This window comes from Mauremys reevesii, linkage group 9 (assembly GCF_016161935.1).
Source record: "Mauremys reevesii isolate NIE-2019 linkage group 9, ASM1616193v1, whole genome shotgun sequence".
NCBI classification, from domain to species: Eukaryota; Metazoa; Chordata; order Testudines; family Geoemydidae; genus Mauremys; species Mauremys reevesii.
In genome coordinates, this window is record NC_052631.1 from 38,123,906 (window position 1) to 38,131,050 (window position 7,145).

The window sequence follows — 7,145 nt, forward strand, 5'->3', positions numbered from 1 at the left end:
CCATTCTAATATTCAGAAACCAGTCCAGTCTTGCATTAGATCCACTCTAGACCAGGAGCGGGCAAACTTTTTGGCCCGAGGGCCACATCTGGGTATAGAAATTCTATGGCAGGCCATGAATGCTCACAAAATTGGGGGTTGGGGTGTGGGAGGGGGTGAGGGCTGTGGCTGGGGGTGTGGGATCTGGGGTGGGGCCAAAAATGAAGAGTTCAGGGTGCAGGAGGGGGCTCTGGGCTGGGGTGGGGGGTTAGGGTGCAGGTGGGGGGTGCAGGCTCCTGCTGGGGGTGTGGGCTCTGGGGTGCAGGAGGGTGCTCCAGGCTGGGACCGAGGGGTTTGGAGGGCAAGATGGGGATCAGGACTAGGGAAGGGGGTTGGGGTGAAGAGGTGTAGGCTCTGGGTGGCACTTACCTCAAGAAGCTCTTGGAAGCAGTGTCATGTCCCCTCTTTTGCTCCTATGCGGAGGCGCGAACAGGTGGCTCTGCGCGCTGCCCCACCTGCAGACACTGCCCCAGCAGTTCCCATTGGCCATGGTTGCCAGCCAATGGGAACTGTGGGGATGGCGCTTGGGGCAGGGGCAGCGTATGGAGCCCCCTGGCTGCCCCTCCATGTAGGCACTGGAGGGAGGACATGCTGCTGCTTCCAGGAGCCGTGCGGAGCACCGGCACGTGCAGAGCAGGGCAAGCTCCTGACCCGCTCCTTGGCTGGAGTGCCAGAACAGGGTAAGCCCAGGATCTCACTCCCCGGCAGGAGCTTGAGGGCTGAATTAAAACATCTGAAGGGCCATATGTGGCCCCTGGGCCTTAGTTTGCCCACCCCTGCTCTAGACTCCTCTGAGCACAATGCATTTTGGATTAAATGACTGTCTTGAATTCAGTAGCCTGCAATAGCATGGGAGCCCTAGATACATGAAATATACAAAGTGGCTATTTGGTCAGTGGTCTAGCCCTTATTCGGTGTAAAAAAATCCACCCCCAGTATTATAAGTGTCTCTACTTAAGTAGAGCCTATAACATCGTAGCTGCTGCAAGTTAGGAATACGGTTTCAGTTTACCCATCTGTAAAATAGATATATAACCTATATTACCATAAGGCTATTGCAATATATAATCAGTGCTGTATTATAGCTTTCAAAGCCACTATGTACTGTAACAGCACAGTGGTGTTTGCTAGCCCATCCAATTAGAGGACTGTGGCTTAACAGTCAGTGAGTCTTTCCCTTCTATAAGGTAAGGTAATAATTGGAGATATACCAATCTCCTAGAACGGACCTTGAAAGGTCATTGAGTCCAGCCCCCTGCCTTCACTAGCAGGACCAATTTTTGCCCCAGATTCCTAAGTGGTCTCCTCAAGGATTGAACTCATAACCCTGGGTTTAGCAGGCCAATGCTCAAACCACTGAGCTATCCCTACACCAAAGCAACAGCTTGTAGGCAGGATTCTTCACCTTTCAGCTACTCTAAAATGCCCTGTACAAAGACCATTTACTCTAGCTCTTCCCAGGAGCAGAGGCCAGTACAAGGCCTTATGGAGATTGCTACAATAAGTGTCCTCAGATAATTTGTTTTACTTCTATGGTGTGAAAACATGTGAAGCTCACAAGATGTATTATTCCAGTCAATTACACTAAATTATTTAAAGATAATTCCTTTGAGCTTCTTTTGAATCGAGAATGTCAACTGTGTGCTTACAAGGGGCTGATCAAAACAGGTGCTACATTTAGTGGCATTCTACATAAACATTTCACTGGTACATTTTGAATGATCTTCATAATGTTGTTTTCCATGAAATTTTGAGAACCCCAAAAGTTACTAAACAGCTTTCACAAATCAATTTGTAAGATTCTCTTCTAGCTTCAAATTTCATGCAAAAGTACCAAGCAGCCATTTTTGACTGAGAAGACAGGAGGGAAAGACCCAAAGTCACAGACATTTATAAACAGGTTACACACACAGACCCTGCATACACACACCCTTCTAATCTGTACTTCCTTTCTTTTTAGTCACCAGCCAGCTCCTTCCCCAGTTGGGCTTCATCTTTAATTAGGCCTGGTCCACCATCCAAGTGTATCTGGATGGGTCATTTGGCCTCTAAGGCCCAAGTTAGCTGTCTCAGAGCCAGCATGGGTATATACCCCATCACATTCCCATTTATCCAGTGTTCCTTACAGTATATTTATTCCCTAGACTATTCACTTAATGCAAACACAGCCAAAGCAAATTCAATATTTATTCCAGTGAATATTCACAGCCAGCTGGAGATATTTAATCAGCTCTAATTAGCAATTTCTTGAAAAAAAATATTTGGGGGGGGGGAAATGATGAAAAATTGCCTTTCCTCCCCTACATTTTTCCTTTAGTTTGTTTATGTTTCTTTGACATTTCCGTTTTTTTTCCCATTAAAAAACAAACAAAACACACACACACACACAAAAAAACCACCTGGTTTTCAAAAAGCCATTTAAAAGCTAGGACATTTTGGATGTTTGGGTTTTTGCTGGGGGATGAGGGGCATACAGTGGGAAAGACACACCAGAAGATGTACACAAAAACGCTAATTTCTTCCAAAGTATTTCCATGGATAATACATACCATTTTCTGACCAGCTCTACTAGCCACCACATAGAGGTGCCCAATGGGAGACAACAAGGATTTAATAAAACAGGAAGGGAGCACCATGCCCTCAATGACCCTCAAGGCAGGTGCCCAACATTAGAAGCATCAAAGAACTCTTTTTTTAAATACATAGGCCCCAAAGTCTGCAAACAAAGATCATCACATGAAGACAGGCATTAGAACAGGACAATATTGTAAAGAATGTAGCTGTAGCAGCCAGAGCAGATCTGAGGAGGGAGGCAGGCCAGCCAGGTATGCTCCCACTATATCCCTCCCTGAGCACTGAAGTACTAGGTCCCCTAATCCCTCCAACCTCCCCTCTATAAGACTCTTTCAAGAGAAATGCCCCACAAGATTCTTCCCCCTCCCCCACCCACCTCCCGGTGAGGTTGTAACATCTGGAGCAGCACCAGGGAAAGGGGAGCAGGTCAAGCTGGTCAGCCATGTCCCATTCCCAAGACATTGGGACACAAATAATTAATATTTCTCATATCTGTTGGACATGACCTCAGACAAAAATCCTTCAACTGAAACGCAACACACTTCTTGGGAGAGGGAAGCTCAAAATCTACATGGAGAAGTTGTCCTTCTTCATCTCTGTAATCTGAATGGCAACTTCATTAAAGAATTGATAATTTGGAGTGCAGAAAGTGTCAGTCAGGAAAGTGTCACTGTGAATCAATCTAAAATAACTCTGTGCTCACGTAGAGCAATTACTTCCAAAACTGTTCCTGCTGAAGGTAGGATCAAAAAATCAAAAACAGATACTGTGTAATTAAGCAGTGAGGCACAACAGGGAGGATAATATGGGCCTAGATGCTTTATTAAGCATGATGCTGAAGGCTGGGACTGTCAAAGCAGATGGAAGTGTATTATTTTATTGCAAAGCTTGTAAAGAGCTCTCCTAGGGTAACACCTGTAACATACACTGTGCTTGTTGAGATTTTGCCACACTCTACATCTATCTGTCTTTCTCATTATGCCTACCTCAACTGGCTTTCTTCTTCATCAAGCCCCATCTTTTCTACCCCACCAGTTTTGCTTCTTCCCTATACTAATTTATTTGGCTCTCTGTTTTCAATGTCTGAGATTACAAGCCACCCAGAGACCAACACTACTGAATGAAAGACTTTGGGTTTGGCAAAGATGAGGGAAAATGCTGATAGGAGATGGTGAGCCGCTCATAAGACACATGCAATTTGCAGATAGCTGCCCAAACTCTCAAAACTACCCTTCCTTTAAAATGTCCACTCCAGCAGCATGTCTAACTTGTCTGCTGTCCAAATATGACATACTGAATGTAAGAGAGGGAGTTCACTTATAGGGAATAACGTAAGGAGGCATCACAAGGACACCACTTGTGAACCTTTCTGGCTAGTGAACTTTGTATATGTAGTCTCTAGAGAACACAAATCAAGCAGTCAGGATTGAAGAAAAATGTGTGCTGCTGACTTCCTGATCAGGTGCTTACAGGCTCTAACTGTAGGGAGTATATGACGTGTTGGTAGTATAGTCCCAGTCCCTTCAGATGGGAGCTAGCAGGAGGGAGGACAGAAGGTGGAGGTGGAAGGGGGCCAACCCACAACTTGCAAATATAAGGAGACCTCCCTACAGCTGGGATCAAGTTCATACAATCCAGCTATGCTCTTGGTTTGCAGCTGAGACTTTTGCTTTTTGCTTGTGAAATAACTTGGTCTTATTTGCCAAAAATGTCTGATTCAACTTGTGATGGGTTGGGTCACAGAAACCCCCTTGGGGCTGCCAACTGATGTGCCAAGACTACTTCTGCCCCTGCTTTCCCTGCCAGTCTGGGACTCCAAAGCCCTGCCTAGTTGTGCCAGACACGCTTGCTGGCCCCAAACACAGACCCAGGTCTGAACCACGTTCCACAAACTGCAGGCTTAACTGAAAGCAGCTTAAGAAGTGTTCCTGCCTTTAACACTCAGATGCCCAACTCCCAATGGTGTCCAAACCCCAAATAAATCCCTTAAAGCTTATACAGGGTAAACTCATAAATTGTTCGCCCTCAATAACACTGATAGAGAGATATGCACAGCTGTTTGCCCCTCCCCCCAGGTATTAATACATTCTCTGGGTTAATTAATAAGTAAAAATGGTTTCATTAAATAAAGTAGGATTTAAATACACAGCCAATATTCATAACTTCAAATACAAAAATGATACATGCATACAAATAGGCTGAATAGATTCAGTAGATCATAACCTTTACAGAGATTTTACATAGCATATATAGCATAAAACATATTCCAGTTATGTCATAGATACATTCATAAGCATATTTCCATAAAGTCTTAGGGGTGCACCATCACACCCTCCTCCTCCTGAACTTACTGCCAGAGGCTTGGACACTGTCCATGGAGGAGGCAGTACATGTAAAATCCCTGTTTGTCTGGAATTGGCACTCTCAGTTGTGTCCCACCGGAACCAGCATCATTATACAACTCACTGTTCTTATTCGCCTAGATTATTTTATTTACTAGCAGGTAAATCACTCTGGTGAAAATTCTCTCTGGATGGGGCAACAGAAATGAAATATTTCCATAGATGTCCTTTTCCCTCTCTTTCTCCCCCACCCCCCATTAAAGAAAGCAGTAGTGAAGAACAGACATGAACAAAACAGTTCTTCATTAAATGCAATTTTGCCCCTTTCTCCCAACAAGGTGACAGAGCCCTGGGAATCATCCAGAGAATTCTCATAACTCAGATTGCTATAATAAACTAGAAGTCTAGGCAATAGAAGACTAGATGATCACATTGAGGGATTACATCCAGAGACTGTAGTGAGAATAAGTAAGGTTTATACTGCATCATTTCCCATTTTCATTATGTCTCAGGCAAGGATTTAAAGTCTGTTGTATGCCATTGTCTGTTCTTTTTACAATCTCTGTCACTGAAATGAAACATCAGGAGTGTAATGCCAACTCTACTCCCTGAAAGACAGTAATACATGGAACTCCTTTATATTTTATAAGTCTATTTGGTGGGCATTCTAGTATAGGTGGGCAGCCTGTATAGGTTGCTGGAGTCGTAGAAGGGGAGAGAGCAAAGATTCTTGTTATGTGCTAAACCAACACACAGTAGAAATCTTTCATAGAATGTATGTCATTACAAGGCATATCCTTGTGACAAAAATTGTCAAGCAGGTAACAAGAAAGAATATAAATTTAACACATTCTTATTTTGATTTTAAAACTGTATCAATAAGGCCCTGTTCTAATACTGTTATACATTATTTATTTCAACAGAAGGAAAGCCAAGAACTCCTTACCACCTTTGATAATGAAGGACAAGGTCCCTGAAGCCTCACACATCCTTTATCATACTACAATGTTTTTCTCCGTAGTTTTCTCATTTTCCTTCCTCTCTCATGTTCCCTTATTTTTCTCATATTTGGTACTGGCACAGATTAAGGTCTATCTATTTTAATATTAATACTTCCCCATCCCCAGAACTGATAGCTTGTTCAATGGAGCCCTATTGAGGTGTCCCTTTCTGAAAAGTAGCAGTTCACTCCCACAACCCAATGACAGTGAATGACTCAGATATCCTCACAACATCGGGTCTCCTTGCTGTTCCCTAGCCCACTAGTTCGTCTATCCCAACTGTAACCTGGTTCCAAGGATTCCCCTCCTATCCAGATTTTCTTTGGGCACATGGGTCTTTACCATAGGGAAGAAGCTAGTTAATGTTTCGTTTATTCTCTTATTAGTTAACACTGATCTGGGCAGCAGCACAGAAAAATGCCGTCCTCTACCTTATCCTATCTTCAGTCTTTGTAGTCTTGAACTGCACAGGCTGAATCCACCAGAGGAATTTCTGAGGTTGCAGAGTGGGATGCAAGAGAAGGGAGTATACTGTGAATCCAGAACTCTACTTTTCTTTATCTCTTCCACCAAAATCTGCAGGTTTGTCCTGCCATCTGAGTATCTGGCCTACTGAAATGGGATTGATCCTCCAACCTAAGCCAATGCTTTTCTCTAGTTAGGATCAGTGGCAGCTCATTATAATCACCTGGGAATAAGACAAAAACATTTCAGCTGTTCTAGGTGCACAAAACACAGAGGGAGTTCTGTATTTAGGGCTGTATTCTGCAGCCATTACTTAGTCCTTGTTCATTCTTATTTAGGCAAAACATCTGTTGAGTGAGAGTTTTATCGGAGTATGTGATGATAAAAAGATTGCAGGATTTAACCCTTAATGAAGGGAGGCAAAAAGGAACCATTTTACACTGATGGTTCGTTCCTTGCTTCTCAGAGACCCATCCAGCTCAGAATGAAATGCAAGAGTACAGAGTGTGGTGTATCATTCTGTGACCTTACAGTCCCTGCTAAAATACACCAGAGAGAACTGAATTTCTCTGGTCTTGCAGAAGTGTTGCAAGGCCAAAGCTTGACAGTTTGGCTGTGTGTGAAACCCAGCCTCCTACAGAAAGCCTTTTGCATCAAGGAGGCCTTGCATTAAGCCTCTGCAGGGGATAGACCAGGTGCATTGGCGACACAAGATCTTCACCAT

At 43.8% G+C, this 7,145-nt stretch overlaps 1 long non-coding RNA gene across 1 annotated transcript in view; it reads right to left on the reverse strand.

Moving 5' to 3' along the window:
- LOC120372638 overlaps window positions 1-6,559 on the reverse strand; it is a 29,939-nt gene extending 23,380 nt beyond the window's left edge. The window contains exon 1 of the long non-coding RNA XR_005585082.1: window positions 6,388-6,559. This is a non-coding gene — a long non-coding RNA (uncharacterized LOC120372638). The remainder of the gene's footprint in view (window positions 1-6,387) is intronic.
- Window positions 6,560-7,145: the final 586 nt, after the last annotated feature.